The 17,861-nt window shown below is 37.4% G+C and overlaps 1 pseudogene; it reads left to right on the plus strand.

Annotated features, from left to right (window-relative positions):
• Nucleotides 1-3,262: 3,262 nt before the first annotated feature.
• On the plus strand, nt 3,263-5,655 carry LOC138170896 (ski-like protein pseudogene; annotated as a pseudogene).
• The last annotated feature ends 12,206 nt before the right edge of the window (nt 5,656-17,861 follow it).

A 17,861-nucleotide genomic window follows, 5' to 3' on the forward strand; every position in this document is an offset into this window, starting at 1 on the left:
AATTTCCATAAGTTTTCAAAAAAAAATTCAAATAATGCTTATAGACATTTAGTGGAGGGAATCTACCTTTTTCATCTTTTTGATAATTGAGAAAAAATCACTTATTTGTCATCTTATTTTGTAGTAGAACTTCTTTTATTCTCTAGCATTTTTTCAAGGGTCTCCTAACATGCCTCAGCAATTATATGCACAAATACGTAGCACAATGAAAGAAATGTCCAGTGTGATACTTAAAATTGGCAACTTGCATTAATTGATGACAGTTAAGAACTCTCTTAGTTTCATATTTACCTTGGGTTTCTGTATTTTAGGCATTATTATTTTATATTTCTCATTATGGAAGATGTCATTGGTAAAGAAACAAAAGGAAAGTGAAAGTGAAGAAATATTGCCTTCTTTACATGATATTTTAACATTATCCCAGTCAACCACCCAATGCCCACCCTAAGCAGTGATCCTCTCCTCCCTTAGGTATGTGTATTTATCTTTAATAATACTTAAAGGAGAAGGAGGAGGTAGAGGCATAGGCTGTCATCCTTATAAATTTTTGCATTTTCACATTCAGCCTGAATTTTGGTGTACTTATTTTTTTCTAAAACCATTCCATGCAATTACATTTCTTTTCAATCATACATTCTTTTGTTCATTTTCCATACAGCTTAAAATAATTTATTGATTAATTTCTTATGTAAACATATTGATCTCTTAAGACAGTTTCCCTTTTGTTTTCAAACAATAATCCTTTCTGTTATTTTTCCATCAAGAATTTACTTCCTGAAATCATCCTATTTCTCCTGATTTATCTCTCTTTGTACAACTTTGATATGGGGTACCATTTCCTACTTATGGATTGTTCAAAATCCATATATTTTGAACAATCCATATTCCAGAGTTTAAAGTATAAATCAGAATGTATAAGACTTTCTCTAAGTTTCTTGTGAAATCTAAGTGGGAATGGTACTTTCTCCCAAGGTGACTCAGAAGATAGCTTCATAAATCAATTTATAAAAAACATTCTTGAACTCTTTCATATTGATTCCAATCATAATACATTCATCAATAATAATAGACAAGAATTTCATATCTCTCTTTTAAAAATGAGGTACAGTTAATTTTCCACAAATATTTATAATCAATTATACAAGCAACACATCCTTAACAATATTAGGAAAAAGCAATGATAAAATTATGGTACCTCAGAAAAAAATAGCTCAATTCAATAAATATAATGTACCTATCCTTTACAATAAGGTTGCCAAAATATTTAAATATTACGTTATGTTTATGAGTTAGTAGACATGTGTCCTTTCACAGGGACACAATCAAAACTAGCCTTTAATTTAAACCTAAGCCTTTTAGTCAACTATTATTAGTGGAATTATTATTTATTGTTCAAGTTCTTTTCTCCTCTTTCTTTAGAAATCTGTTTGTGGGATATCAGTGCTCAAAGAATAACTTAGTATAAATGCAATTCAGAAAATGTTGAAGAACTTAAGATTTTAAAAAGAGAGAGTATTGATAAAAGTAAAGTTCTCAGATATGTATTACACTAGCATTGTAATTATCAAAAAATAATAGTTCAATTAAATTAAGATATTTAGGAAGAACTTTAAAAATATTTATTTGAACTCTGATTTTACACAAACCAAATGAGCAGAAGCCAACAGCATCTTGCTTAAAAGACACAGCTGGCAGCATGAATCATTTGTATCTGAGACAGGTATTGATTCTAAACGTTCAAAAGAATGAATTTATTGGATGTATTATGGTAGAAGTGGCCAAATGAATGGTAACTGTTTTCTGTACATGAAATGTATTGTGCTTTAGAATAAAAAAAAAAGATACTATGACTCCTGTTTTTAAGGAAATGATATGGGAATAATTAAAAATGAATGAGATGGGTCAATTTTGCATGATTTTTGCATCTTTTAGTTTACAAAAATGTTTACAATTCAATGGAATCAGTGGGCTTGGATTCGCACACTAGCTTTGGACATACTCTCTTAAAGTCTTTGGACTTTTGTTTCCTCTTCTAGAGAATGACTGGCCCTGGATAGGTTTCAGTTGCCTTTCCTCAGACTGAGGGTATAATATATGGTGCCCCACCCCCAATTACATTTTCATCTCATTATTATTCCCAAATACTTAATATATGTCAGGAATGATGTGAAGCACAACTATGGTCCCTGTCCTCAAGAAGCTCCAAGTCTAGTGTGGGGAAAAGACTACACATACATAAGATACCGAACACCAAAGGGTGTTTTCAGAGGAAAGATTTTCTTGTTTGAGTTGGACTAAGGAATCAACTACTGATTTTACAATATGAAGACATAGTATGGAGAGATTTTTGTTGGATGGAGCATTTGTAGTCTTGTTGGCTCCTAACACTGTCAGAAAACAATCCATTTTCAGTTCTCCCTTCTTCTATTCTGACACATATGTCTGGGCAGAATCAGTGTCTGCAGTTTATTATAGGGTGGGAATTTAATTGAGATAAGAGGGAATCCCAGGAAGCCAGAAGGCTAAGGTAAGGAAGAACAGAATCCCAAGCAAGTAGGACAGTTCGCAAAATTGCACATATTCTGGAGATGGAGTATCCTATTCAAGGAACATCAAATTCATCAAAGTCATGGGATTTTGGAGTATAGGAAGGAGATTAAAATATTAGAAGACTAAAAAGGTGAGATGAGATATAGTTATAAAAGACTTTAAATGTCATACATAAGCGATGTAAACTATTGCTTACTATACCTATGTATATTATGTGAACTATACTTAATATTTTGTATATCATTTTCAGATGTGCACAATGCTTTATATTTGTATTCACAATTGTTATAGCAAAACTGTTTTGGGAACAATTTTTTTAATCCCTATTTTTTTCAGGAGACAAGTCATTTAAGAAGTTAAGATACTTTGTCAGGCTCGCACTGCTAATATGTATGTCTAATGCATTACTTGAACTGATTTTTAGTGCTTGATTCACTATGCCAACTGATTGTCCTAAAATTAAAAAAAAAATTCTAAAATGAAAATCCAAAAGATTCACATACAGGAAAGGGAAAGAGTCTGCAATGTTGGAAGAGGATAGGATATTAGATAGACGTCCTGGTCAGTCAGTCAAAAAGCATTTTGGAATCACTTATTTTGTGACAATCACTAGGCAAAAATTTCTGAATACAAATGAAGTTAAAAAAAAATAGTCCCTGAGAGGGCTGGCTGTGTGTTGCCATGGGGGGGCCGGGGGTTTCTGAGCGGCGGCGCCAGTGGAGCCTCGGAGAGGCGGTGGAGCCCAGGGGAGCAACGCAGATTAATTGAAAGGAGAATGAAAGGAACATTGCCCAAGATGCACATCTGGCAGATTTTTCTTTAAGTGTTACTTTTGGTTGCAGAAGTTCAGCTGGAGATACTGATAGTGGTCATCTCTGCTGACATCCCTATGGGGCCATTATAGCCAGCTTTTCATTTGTCTGCTCGTATAGACTGTCTTTTGGAGGAATACGTTTTTCTGGTATCCTCAGAACAAACCACCAAACTAAGAGGCAAATTTCATATTTAATTATTTGAAGCTTCACAGTTAAACCATGGAAACTCTCCAGACTAGCTTCCCTTTGGTTCATGGCTCCAATAAAAACGGAATGGGCTCAGAGATGAGGGCAGCCCTCCCATGAAAAAAATGATGACAGAAATGCATGTAAATGGGAAAGTGCTGATAAATACATTGCCCACCTTAAAGAAGGAGAACTTGGATGACTATGGCGAAGCTGCAATTGAGACAGATGAGGAAAAGGCCAAATCCAGCTGTAATTAAGTGTCTGAATATTTACATTTAAATCCTAGTTTAAAGCACACACTGGCACAATTCCACTTAAGTAGTCAGAGCTCTCTGGGTGGGCCTGCAGCATTTTCAGCTCGTTATTTCCTAGAAAGTATGTCACCTACTGTATTCTTGCCTCTTCTGGCACCTCAGATTATTCCTGTGCCATTGCTCATTCCTCCAGATAGTTCCACTGAACTTATTCAGACTGTCTTGGAGGGAGAATCGATTTCTAGTTTCCAGGTTGGAGGAGAAAAGAGATTGTGTTTGCCTCAAGTCTTAAATTCTTTACTCCGAGATTTTTCACTCCAGCAAATAAATACCGTGTGTGATGACTTGTACACATATTGCTCACGGTGCACCTCCAAACAACTTCACGTCCTGAAGGTCTTGGGAATCCTTCCCTTTAATGCCCCATCCTGTGAGCTAATCACATTCGCTTTTGCTCAAAGACTGTGTAATGCTTTGCTCCGAATACGTACATGCCCTCAAAATGGTAGCATGCTTCCTGCTAAAAACTCTTTGGCCCAGTTACAAGAAACTGGCAGGGCCTTTGAAGTGGAACGTGAGTGCTTGGGTAAATGCCAGGGCTTATTTGCGCCCCAGTTTTATGTTCAGCATGATTCTCCTGTGTATACAGTGTCTGGAATACCGTGGAATGTTTGCACCCCAGACATTTGTGATGCATTTGCACAGATCCCCTGACAAGAGGACCTGCCACTGGGGCTTTGAATTAGCCAAGTGGCCTTGCTCTCTCCACATAAACCACCAATACTTAGGGACACCAGAAGAAAAGAAACTCAACAGTCTTGTAGAGGAAATGAAAGAGAAATTTAGTGTCCCGAGTGGAAAGAGAGCTCAGTCCAAAGCAGATACACCTCCAGAGCTGGAATTGCCCTCATGGTATCCAGTTATAAAGCAGGAAGGTGACTCTGTTTCTCAGCCTCCTGCATTCATCATCCCAGCTACTACCTGTACATGTGTGATAAAGTGGTTGCTCCAAACGTGTCGCTTACTTCAGAGGTGTTGCCATGTAAAAAGGTCATGAAAGCAGGGGCCAAAGTGGCAGAAGGAAACAAGTCTTTGCCAGGGCTATCTGAGAAACCTTATGCCAGCAGCAAATCTCGAAAAGTCACCTCTTACCCAGAGCTTTCCCTCGAGGAGCAAGAGAAGATGGACCTGAAATCCAGTCAAGAACTTGGCAGCTGCCCAGATCCATCCATGTCAGCCAGTTCTACAAATAAAAGGAAATTGGAGCCCAAGCCTCCAAGTACCGACCCAGAAACCAGCAAGGCTGAAAGGAGCCAAGAGGCCCCAACTCTATGGCCATCTATTATCAAGGATATCAGTTGTGAGGACGACAAGAGGAAAATTATGGAGAAAGTGATGAGAACCTATGTCAAAAAACAAGAAAAGTTGAATTCTATCCTGCAGAAAAACAGCAGCTTCAGATGGAAATGGAAATGCTGAGCAATTCGAAAGCCATGAAGGAGTTCACAGAAGAGCAGCAGAATTTATAGAAAGAGCTGGAGTCCTTACAGACCGAGCACACTCAGAGAATGGAAGAATTCTATAGCGAACAGAGGGACTTGGAAAAGAAACTGGATCAAGTGATGAAGCAGAAGTGTACCTGTGATTCAACTTTGGAGAAGCACAAGGAGGCTTAGTATGCTGCCCAGTTGGCTAAGCTGTGCCAGAGACTGGACCATGCTCAGGCAGACAGACAAGAACTTCAGGACGAACTCCGGCAGGAGCGAGAAGCGAGGCAAAAGCTAGAGAAGATGATCAAGGAGTTAAAGCATCAGATTGCCAAATCTTCCAAGACTGTCAAAGAGTAGACAGCAGTGAGGACTCCCCTGTGTTCTCCCAATGGTGCTTTGTGATTAAACTGTGAGCGACTTCTCAGGGGAGAACATGGAGAACAACTGAGGCATTCTCTTGATGTGGAGTTTACAGAGAAAATGAAGAGATTTTGTGTGTGTGTGTGTGTGTGTGTGTGTGTGTGTGTATGTGTGTATACACACACACACACAAATTTTTAGATTTTCCAAATGAATGAAAATCTATTTCTTTGTACTAGTGTTTTTTTTAAATCTTAAACAACTAGTAATAATGAAATCATATGTTTTAAAATAGGTGTCTGTCTCTCTAATGCAAACAACTGTTGTGTACCTTTCTAAAGCAGCATTGTATGATGGAGAATACCCTGGGGTCCATTTTTTTGTTATCCATGTTTTACACTTGCTTTTGGAAACACTTTCTACAATATTTTTGGTGTCGTCATACTTCAATATTAAATCGGGAGGCATCCAAAAAAAAAATTGTCCCTGTTCTCCAGGATATCAAAGTCCAATGATGGAAGACAGCATTCAAACATTGAATACAGGCAAGATACATACACAACTAATTAGATACAATTAACAGATATGGTGCCCTGGTATTAAGGTGTAGAAAAATGAGGTTTAACTTGGATTTGAAAGAAGTCAAAGGGTCCAAGAGGAAGAAATGACAAAGGAGAGAATTCCAGAAATGGGACACAGCAAACAGAGATACTCTGTGTTAGGAAATAGAAAGTGAAGAATAGCAAAAAGTCTCTTGTCACTGGATCACTTATGGTATGGAGGCAAACCAAGTCTTTAGAAAGACTTTCCCCCATATGTAGTAAGGGGTATAAATACCAAAGGGAGGAAATAATGTAAATAACTAGCTTCTTATCCACCTAACCTTCTCTAAGAGAAACTTAAGTTCCTATACAGGGGAAAGAGGCAGTTGTGACCAGAGGTTGGTGACTCAGCTTTCCTCATCAAGAAGGGATACAAGGCTATAATTATATCTTTCTGCTTTCTTAAAGATTATCATGAGGAGATGTAGTTTTCATGCTCAAGCTAATCTTCTGATTACTATTCATTAATGGAGAAAGGAAAATCCCAAACTTTATATCTAAGGCTTGGCTTCTTTCCCACCAAAATATCACTTCCAAAATGAATACATATAACAAATAATGAAGAAACCCATCTAAGTCAAGTGCAAAATAAAAATCAGAGAAACACACACACACCAATGTAAAGGCAAGCAAAGAAGTAGTTAACACCTTGTTCCAGCTATTTAATTATTTATCACCTTGTTTCAGTTCAAGTTTCTTTTAAGCCTTGCCCATGATTATATCAAATTCTTGTTAAGAAATAGAACTTGTGAATCCCTGTTGCTGAACAGGAAGGGGCGGGACAGGGAGGAGCTTAATGACCATATATAAGAAGCCCAGCCTGAGAGAAAGCAGAACTGAGAGAGCACTTGTGGTGGTGGATTTTGAGAAAGGAACATTTGTGGTGGCAGCACTCTGTTTGTTTCTTCTGTCTGTGTTGATTTTTGTTCATGATGTGTGTTGAGTTCTCAGACCTTGTTGGTGGGTCCATGTTGATTTCACAGGCAGACAGTGAATTGATGATGGTGCCTGCAATGTGTTTTAATGTTATCGTGGCTCTTTTAAATTTTGTCTTCCCAGAAACAGAAACTGTGAAGGACTTGGTGGACTGGACACTTCAATATGGAATGGGAACTTGAGGAGTAACTGGATGAGGAACTGCATGAGGAACTGGATGAGGGGCTGAGAACTGCCTACCTTTGAATGCAGCTTTGTCTTCCCAAAAACAGAAACTGTGATGGACTTGAGGTTGACTAGACACTGTGAGCTTCAATATGGAAAGAGAACTGGATGATGAGGGGCTGAATGAGAAGCTGAGAGCTGTCTGCCTTTGAATCCAGGTGACAGTTGGGTAGATTCAGGCAGGAGTTGGGGCCATGGAAGAGGAAGCATAGAATCTGAGATCAAGCCTCAAGTTAAGATGAAATGACATCTTCTTGGGTACTTAATGGTGACTGAGAAGATTATGATTTATTGTGACCTAGGGATGGAGAACTTTGACCTTTTTACTTTGTATCCCTTAAGGAGGCCTGCTCCTGAAGAATGATTGAGTTAGGGACTTACTCAATGATATTGTTTGCTCAAAACTATGTGGCCACTTTGGTGAAAACTATGTGGCCACTTTAGTGACAACTTCTTATCTCATAATATTATGAATGCTGTACTTTGGTTTCTGTCAATGTTTTTTCTTAGTTTATTATTGAATAAATAGAATGCTCACTATAGTATGTAATCAGAACCTTGAAGTTGTTCACAGTAGCAGTCTTCTTGAAAACTGCTTGTGCTTGGCTTTACAACCATGCAATTCAGAGCAATGGAACTCTCATATTGAGAGTGAGATAACTCAGTTGAATCAAGAGAGAGGGTTCAAGATCTCATAGAAGGGGAAAATTCTCCAAAATCTTTAGTGTAGTAAGCTAGGGATATGAACATGGTGAGGATTATCAGTTCTTTTCATGTTAATTTCTTGTTATTCTTTCCCTGTCTTCATGGCCTAAAAAGAGATTGTGGCATCATAAATTTTCTCTATTAAAACTAGAATCCAGAGATCCATGAGACTAAAAAGCCAGAGGAGACTGGAATTCCCTTCTTCCTTATTCCTGACACTCCATCTCATTCCACCCCATTCCACTCCCATTCAGGTACAATATTAATCTCCACAAATGAGGAGAAAGAAAAATATCATTGGGATTTGAGGCTCAGGTTAAAAGCTAAAAATATAGGGAAAATAGGATGGGGCCAAGTTATGAACTATTTTGAGCACCAAGTTGAAGGTAACACCTAGGTTGAGAGACTGGGGATTGAATGAATGGTGGCATGCTTAACAAGAAAAGGGAAATTCAGAAGCAGGGAGATTTTGAGGGGAAATAGAAAGTTCAGTCTGGCTTTAAGATAACTATGAAGCAATTAATTTGAAATGTCTTGTAGGTGCCTGGAGAGGGAAGGCTGGAGGTTAAGAGATAGTTTAGGGCTGGATAAATAAATCTGGAAATAATAAATATAGACAGGATCATTGAATTGATAGAATGTGCAAACAAAATGCTGTAGAGGGAGAAGAGGGCCTAGGGAGAAACACTGAAATACACTCATGATTACTCATTATGACTTGTGTTCTCAACAAGTATATTGAGAAATGATTCAACAAGTACAAAGAAAATTAGAAAGGTGATATGAATGGACATTTATTAACTACTATGTTCCAGGCACTATTAAACACTTTACAAATATGATCTCATTTGATATTCACAACAACCTTATAAGGCATGTGGAATTATTATTTTCATTGTATAATTAAGGAAACTGGGGCAGGTGGAGGTTAAATGACTTGCTCAAGGTGACACAGCTATTATGGTACTAAGGCTAAATTTAAACTCATTTTTTCCTGGTTCCAGGACAACCACTCTTCACTGTATCACCTAATTGCTGTGAGTAATAACTCGAATCCCTAGAGAGAATAGAATATCAATGACAAGAGAATGATCAACAGGGCCAAAGGCTTTAGAGAGGTCAAGAAGGAAGAAGATTGAGAAAAAAAGTATTATATTTGATGATTAAGTTATCATTGGTAATTTGGGGTTTAATATCAGTTGAATGACAAGGCCATAAACGAGACTACAGAGATTAAAAAAATAAGAATAAATGAAGTGCCCAATCCATGATAAATCACCTAAAGGTAGTCTACCATTATATTACATGGAATTATTTCAATTGAGTAAAGACATAGACACATCAGAAAATAAATTTGAACATACTGTGATATGTACTAAAGAAGGCTTATGTCAGTCAGTCAGATCACAGTTCCATTAAACTGTAGAAGTATAATAATCAGGTTCTTAAATCTCTAGTTTCGGCCTTAGTTTTATTTTTAAAATGTCTAGACTTTCTGCAACTGTTTTAATGTCCCTTAAATTCTCTTAAATAATAGTAGAACTTTAATGATTTTAAGTGGGACATGGTAGAAAGACTAATGACTCTTAAGTCAAAGGATCAGCATATGAATCCCATCTCTGACCTATCCAACTTTTGGTAATCATTCAATATATCTATAACTAAGTTTCCTCATCTGTAAAATGAAGCATTGGGCTAGATAGTTTCTGAGGTCCCTTTTAGCTATATATCTATAATGCTTTAATGAAGTATTCAAAGAACAATTATTTTAATATATGTAATTTAATTAGTTTTCCATATGATCTTTCTATTATTCCCAGTACTTTTACTCATTTGCCTGGGGCCTCTGGCATAACAGCTTTTCCTTGTTGCTGCTTTCTCACACAGAACAATATCAAGGCATGATCAGATTGAGCATTCTCCCTAGTCCTGTTTAAATTCCAGCATGTATATCCAAGTTAGATTTTTCCCTTCCAAAGAGATGAGGGATCAATATTTAATTGAGAAATATTAGTATTTTTAACCTTTTTTCTTTAGATCTATAGATTTTATTTTTTTCTTATGACATATCAACTAATCCCTTGAATTAGTTGAAATCCTATTTTTTTCCAAATTAATTTTCCACTTTGCTATGATCTTTAACATATTAAATGACCACCCACATGTCCTGTGGTAGACTTAGAAGCAACATCAGTCTGAGTAGAGCTCACCTACCTCCTCATACTTGGCTTTTCATCAACACTTTGAGAGTCTATGAGTCTGCCTGTTTCTTTATTTCTAATATTATTAGAATTCATGATTTTCTTTGACTTTTTTTTGAGGGTTGAAGGCAAGACAATTGGGGTTAAGTGACTTTACCAAGGTCACATGGCCAATAAATGTTAATTATGTGAGGCTGGATTTGACTCAGGTCCTCCTGGATTGCAGGGCTGCTGCTCTATTCACTGTGCCACCTAACCACCCCAGAATTCATGATTTTTATGACCTTTCTACTTCTCAAGGACTTATTCTTTGAAGTGGTCATATTTAAGTAACTTATCAACTAGTAATCCCATCTTCTGAACTGTGGAATGGAGTATTTTTTATCTTCCGAAATGAAGATGTATAGTGCCAGCTCAATGTTGTTGTTGTTTTGTTCCTGAAAACCTCTAAACTTTGTGTGTTGTTACATACTTAAGAGAAAAAGTTCAACATCCTTTTTGATGTTATGGGTAATATGCATTTTGAGGGATAGTATGCATGATCTCAATATAAGCAAAACATACTTTTATATTTAGATTTCAGTTTTACTTAGATAAGATAATATATGCCCAGGTAAATATCCATTTAATAAAATACATCTTATGTACTTATATTTCACTACTTTTATGGTATAATTAAAACCTTTTGAAAGAAGGTATTTTTTTTCTGGTGGGCAGGGGTGAATATAGAACATTAGTGGGAAGTCCAGAAAAACTGTTAGAATACTTCTACACAAGCATGTGCCATATAGTGATTTTTCATTGTAAAGGTTCCTACATATTCCTTATTTCATGTGATATTCATTTCAAATCTGAGTCAAAAATCCAAGTAAAGCCATATGACCCTGGGCAAGTTACTTAATCTCAGCTGCCCTACCTTCCCCTCTTAAAAAAAATTGGGGGTGCCTAGGTGGCACATGAATAGAGCACCAGCCCTGGAGTAAGTACGACCTGAATTCAAATCCCACCTCAGATACTGAACACTTACTAGCCATGTGACCTTGGGCAAGTCACTTAACCCCAATTGGCCTGCCCTCCCCCCTCCAAAAATTAAAGCAATAAAAGTTAATTCCGTGTACAACAGATTCATTAAGTGTTTAGTATTTTCTGGCACTTTACTGGGTGCAGTAAATACAAAGACAAAATAAAACAGTCCCTGAATTCAAGGATCTTATTATTCTTAATCATCTTTGTTCTCATATTCAATCACTTACCAAGTCTAGTAGAATATATTTCTGGGGGCAGAGCCAAGATGGTGGCAAAGAAGAAGGAAAACTCCCTGTGCTCCCCCCATAACCACCGCAAATACCTATAAAAATGACTCTAAAAAACTTTAGGGCTACAGAACCCACAAAGTGACAGAGAGAAACAAATATCATGCAGAAGATAGCTCAGCAGACCAGCAGGAAGGGTCCATTGCAGTTTGCTGGGAGCCATGGTTTTAGCCTCAGGGAGGCCCAAAAATGCTGGCAAGAGAGACATTGGGAAAGTAGATAACCAGCAGCTGTGATGGTTTCCAGAATTTTCAATCCATAAATACCAAAGACAATGTGAGAGGTCAGTGTAGACTTTGGGAACAGGGAGTCTGGGAGTGTGGTCCGGCCTCTACCCCTGGAGGGAGAAGTCTCTGAGGTGTTGTGGTCACTGCCGTGTGGCTACTTCAGAGTTCCTGGCCTGAAGATTTTAGGGTGACCAAGCAAATATTCTGAGGGTTAATCACTCTTGCTTTAACCCTGCTTATATCTGGAATGCTTTCTAGGGTGGAGTTCCTGGGGTGTGTGACTAGGTGCCAGAGCCAGTGTAGGAATCAGAGAGGGCACCCAACTAATAGCTCCAGCAGCTGCAAAATACCCCAGAGATTTGGGACAAAGCTCTCCTCTCTGGAAGTAGAGTTCTACTTTGGCAAAAAACTCAAAAGTCAAGTAATTGAGTGGCAACATGAGCAAGCAAAGGAAACAAAGCAAGGACAGCAATCTGACTTTAGATTCCCATTTTGGTGACAAAAAGGATCAAAGCATAGAACAGGAAGAAGACTGCAAAGTCAGAACTCCTGCACCAAAAGCTTCCAAGAAAAATATAAGTTGGTTACAGGCCTTAGAGGAGCTTAAGAAGGATTTTGAAAACCAAATAAGAGAAGTGGTGGAAAAATTGGGAAGAGAAATGAGAATGATGCAAGAAAATCATGAAAAGTGAGTCAACAAACTGACTGAACAAAATAATACCTTAAAAATAGACTGACTCAAATGGCAAAAGAGGCTCAAAAAGGCAATGAGGAGAAGAATGCCTTAAAAAGCCAAATTTGCTAGATGGAAAAAGAATCTTAAAAGCTCACATAAGATAATAATTCCTTCAGAAATAGATTGGAGCAAATGGAAGCTAATGACTTTATGAGAAATGAAGATACTATTAGTCAGATCCAAACACATGAAAAAATAGAAGGCAATGTGAAATCTCTCATTGGAAAAACCACTGACCTGGAAAATAGATCTAGGAGAGATAATTTAAAAATTATTGGACTACCTTAAGGTCATGATCAAAAAAAGAAAAAGAATCTAGAAATAAACCTTCAAGTTATTCTCAAAGAAAACTGTCCTTGATGTTTTAGAACCAGAGGGCAAAATAAAGGTTGAAAGAATCCACCGGTCACCTCTTGAAAAATATCCCCAAAAGAAAACACCTAGCAATATTATGGCCAGGTTCCAGAGTTCCCAGATTAAGTTCAAAATATTACAAGTGGCCAAGAAGAAAGATTTGAATATTGTGGAAACACAATCAGGATAACTCAGGATCTGGCAGCTTCTACACTGAGGGATCGAGGGCTTGGAATATGATATTCTGGAGATCAAAAGAGTTGGGATGAAAACCAAGAATCACCTAACCAGCAAAACTGAGTTTCATGTTTCAGGGGAAAATATGCTCATTCAATGAAATACAGGACTTTCAAGCATTCTTGATGGAAAAAAAAAACAGAGTTGAATAGAAAATTTTACACACAGATAAAAGAGGCAAGAAAAGCATGAGAAGGTAAACAGAGAAAAGAAATCATAGAGAACTTATCAAAGGTGAACTATTTACATTCCTAAATGGAAAAACAATAATTATAACTAATGAAACTTTTCTCAGTATGAGAATAGTTAAAGGGAATATAAATGTATCTATATACATATATATGTATATACATATATATGTCTACATAGGAGGGTATATGGGCATATATGAACATATATTTGTATATACATACATATATATGTGTGTGTGTGTGTGTGTGTACAGGTATACATAGACAGAGGGCACAGGACCAATTGAATAGGAAGTTATAATACTTAAAATGTGAAATTGATAGGTGAGAGAGGAATATAATGAGAGGATATGGGGAGAGACAGAATGGGGTAAATTATGTCATATAGAAGAGGTAAGGAAAAACTTACAATGGAGGGGAAGAAAAGGAAGGCAAAAAGGAATGGGTTAACCTTACTCTCATTGAATTTGCCTTAAGGAGGGAATGACATACACACCAAATAGGGTATCTCACCCTACAGGACAGTAGTGGGGAAGGGGATGAGAACGGTATGATGGAGGGGAGGGCAGGCTGGGGTAGGATGGAAGCTAGAATCACACACTTTTGAAAAGGGACAGGCTCAAAGTAGAGAATAGAACTAGTGGGAGGGCAGCATAGGATGAAGGGAAATAGAGTCAGTCTTTCCCATTATATCCACTGTGGAAGTTTTGTGTAGCTGAATATGTACAACCCATATTTAATCGCCTCTCTTCCCAGTAAGGGTGGGCAATGAGGGAGGAAGGGAAAGAATCTTAAATTCAAAGTTTTAAAATCAAATCTTTAAAAATATTATTATTATTATTATTATTTTACACACAACTGGCAAATAAGATATACAGTCACTGGGGTATAGAGATCCATCTTGCCCTACATGAAATTTGGAAGGGGAATTGGGTGAAGATATAGGAAAGTGAAGATTGGGGGAGGGGTTATACAGTAGCATTGCTCTTTTGGGGTGATGGGTAGTGGAAAGATGGGGAGAAAATTTGCAACTCAAAATCTTGTGGAACTGAATGATGTAAACTGAAAATAAACATAAAATTTAATTTAAAAAGCAAAAAATAATTTAAAATATTAATGATAAGAAAAAAAATGGAATGTATTTCCTCTATTTCTTTTACATCTATTCACTTCTTTCTGTCCTCAGAGCAACCAGTCATAACATCTCATGCTTAGTGTCAATAATTTGAATTGTCATGATACTTGATTAACTAGTGCCCCTACCTGTAGTTTATTATTCCTTTCAATTCATATTTTGTCATATAGTGAGGTTAACTTTCCTAATGAAATTGTACGTTAATCTCACATTTCTCTTCAAAAGTCTTCCATGATTCCCTTTATTATACTAAATAAATTCCAAACTCTTAAGATTGTCTGTTAGATACCAAAATCTGGCACATTAATATATTTCAAACACTAGAATAATGTAGGGATTCTCAACCTGGGATGATTATTTTGATAAATGTTTTTCAATATAATTTTTGTTCATCTGTTTTCTTTTATGTGTGATCTGGGTTTATTTGGGCATTCCCCTTTCACCTAACATGGAGGCATCCTGAAGAGACTTTGGAGTTATCCAGACTGCCTAAGGAGGCCTATTAGTGGGTAAAGTTTCCATTGATTTCTTGTATCTTTAATGTTGGCAAGATTGAGGAACTGTGTGTTCCTCACAAGACTGAAGGACACATTTTGGCTATTCTCTCTGCATGCTGATTGTCTCTCCTGGGCTTATTCAGTGAGTGAAGATCCTGGTTCCCCACAATACAGAAAGCATGGATTAAAAGTGAGAATGGGAAGAATTCTTTCACCTGCTCGCTTAGTACACTTAACTCTGAGAAATGAATCTGGGAGTATTAATGTTCTGTTTTTTTTTTCTCAGTTTCTGGTGTTGGCAGCAATACACATCCAAGACCCATGATATCAAGTCATGCATAACTTTGAAGTCAGGATGATAGGTAACATGGAAGTCCTGAAAAGCGAGGGTGAGTATGTCTTGAACCTTAGAAAAGTTTCAGAATTCGAAGTGGAACTGTGCTCAGTAGCAGCTGAGCTAAGATATAAATTTAACCTCTTTCCTCTCATAACTCCCTCCTTTCTCCCATACTACCATCCTTTGAACACCCTCAGGTGGTAGTATGGGGGACAGGAGGAGAACAATTCCCATATATTGTGGGAGTAAATTTGTTTATTATGATTTAAATATTTATTTTTAAAATATTATATTTTATTTTTAAATATTATTTTTAAAAGCTATTCTATGAGTAGTGGCCAAATGAAAGTCAGGTACAGGTAACCCCCTCGACAATTGAGAGAAAAATGGAACTTTTAAAAGAGTACCTAGACATTCCCCAATACCCTTTAAGAGTATCAGAGTTCCCTGGAGATTGTAGGGGGAGTGAAATATAACATACTAGGCCTTCCTGACACTGATGATCAAAGTAGTAAGTGTTAGATATGCAGTCAGATAAAAGGGTCATATGTTTAACTGTACTACCAAAGAAGACCACATGAAAATAAGAAACTATAATCTTGTCTATCATATATATGAAAAAGTACAGTATAACTTCTCCAACACAAGATCAGCCAACCTGTACTTTAAAACTTATTATCGGGGATGGAGCCAAGATGGTGGAGTAAAAGCACAAACTAAGTATCTTCTCCAGCTACCACCACCTCCAATGCCTGTAAAAAAATGACTCTGAAAAAATTTTATAGCTACAAAACCCATAAATAGACAGAGAGAAACAAGTCTCCCACTGAAGGCAGCCTGGCAGGCTGACAGTAAAGGTCTATCCCAGCATGCTGGGATCTGAATTAAGTCCTCCCAGAGCCATGGTTCAGTCCCCATGGCAGATCTTGATTTCTCATAAAGTCATTAGCTTCCAATTGCTCTATTTTAATTTTAAAGTTGTTTTCTTCAGTGAGTTTTTGGAATTCCTTTTCCATCTGTCAAATTTTTCTTTTTAAGGCATTCCTCTCCTCATTTGGCTTTTCGAACCTCTTGCCATTTGAGTTAGTCTACTTTTTAAGGTGTTATTTCCTTCTGTATTTTTGGGTCTCATTTAGCAGGCTGTTGACTCACTTTTCATGATTTTCTTGCATGATTCCCATTTCTCTTCCCAATTTTTCTTCCACTTCTCTTACTTGATTTTCAAAATCCTTCTTGAGTTCCTCCACGTTTTGTAACCAATTCATATTTTTCTTGGAAGCTTTTGATGCAGGGGTTCTGACTTCACTGTCTTCCTCCTGCTCCATTCCTTGATGCTTTTTGTCCCCAGAAAAGGATTCTATGTTCTGCTTGTGCTTCCATTGCTTGCTTATATTGCCAGCCAATTGCTTGACTTTTGAGCTTTTTGCAAGAGTAGAACTCTGCATTCAAAATGGAGAAAACTTTGTCCAAAATTGCTGGGGTTTTCACAGTTGCTGCAACTATTAGGAGGGCACCTCTTTACAACCCCCACAAGCTCTGGCTCACTGGTCACACACCCCATGACCACCACTCAAGACTGAGATCCAGATCCAAGCAATTTAAGCAAGAGTGATTACCCTCTGATCGGGCCCTTGGTGCCATATGATCTGCAGGCCAGGAGTTCTGAAAGCAGCTATGCTGCAGCAGCTACAAAGCTGCTGTGCTTCCAGCCACTTCTTGCCCTGGGGTCAGGGGCTGGGCCATGCTCTTCATTTCCCTCTTGTTCCAACATAGTTCCCAACTGACCATTTACTTTGTCTTTGTCATTTATGGGTCGAGATGTCTGGAAAGCTCCACAGCTACTGATGATTCATTCTTCTGAAGTCTGTTCCAGTGGCTGCTGTTCTGGGCTACCCTGGGGCTAGAACCACGTCTCATATCAGACTGCCCTGAGCTCCCAGCATGCTGTGATAGACCCTTCCTGTCCAACTGCTTTGCTTCCTTTAGTGGGACATTTGTTTCTTTCTGTCACTTTGTGGGTTTTGTAGCTCTAAAGTTGGCTTAGAGAATTTTTTTTACAAGTATTGGAAGTGATTGGAGTGGGAGCCCATGCCAAGTTTGTGCTTCTAGTCTGCCATCTTGGCTCTGCCCTGACCTAGCAGCTTCTACATTAAGTGATTAATGGACTTTGGATATTATATTTTGGAGGTCAAAGGAGTTAGGATTAAAATGAAGAATCACTTATCCAGCAAAACTGAGTATAATGCTTCAAGGAAAAATATGGTAATTCAACGAAATACAGGATTTTCAAGCATTCTTGATGAATAAAAAAAAAAGAGCTGAACAGAAAATTTGACTTTCAACTACAGGAAGAAAGAGGAGCATGAGAAGGTAAATGGGAAAAAGAAATCATAAGGAACTTATTGAAGTTGAATTATTTACATTCTTACATGGAAAACTTATAATTGTAACTCACGAAACTTTTTTCGATATGAGGACAGTTGAAGGGAATATATGTATATATATAT

This window comes from Petaurus breviceps, unplaced genomic scaffold (genome assembly GCF_028583685.1).
Source record: "Petaurus breviceps papuanus isolate PSGF00001 unplaced genomic scaffold, PetGlider_PUasm1.0 40, whole genome shotgun sequence".
Taxonomy (NCBI): Eukaryota; Metazoa; Chordata; class Mammalia; order Diprotodontia; family Petauridae; genus Petaurus; species Petaurus breviceps.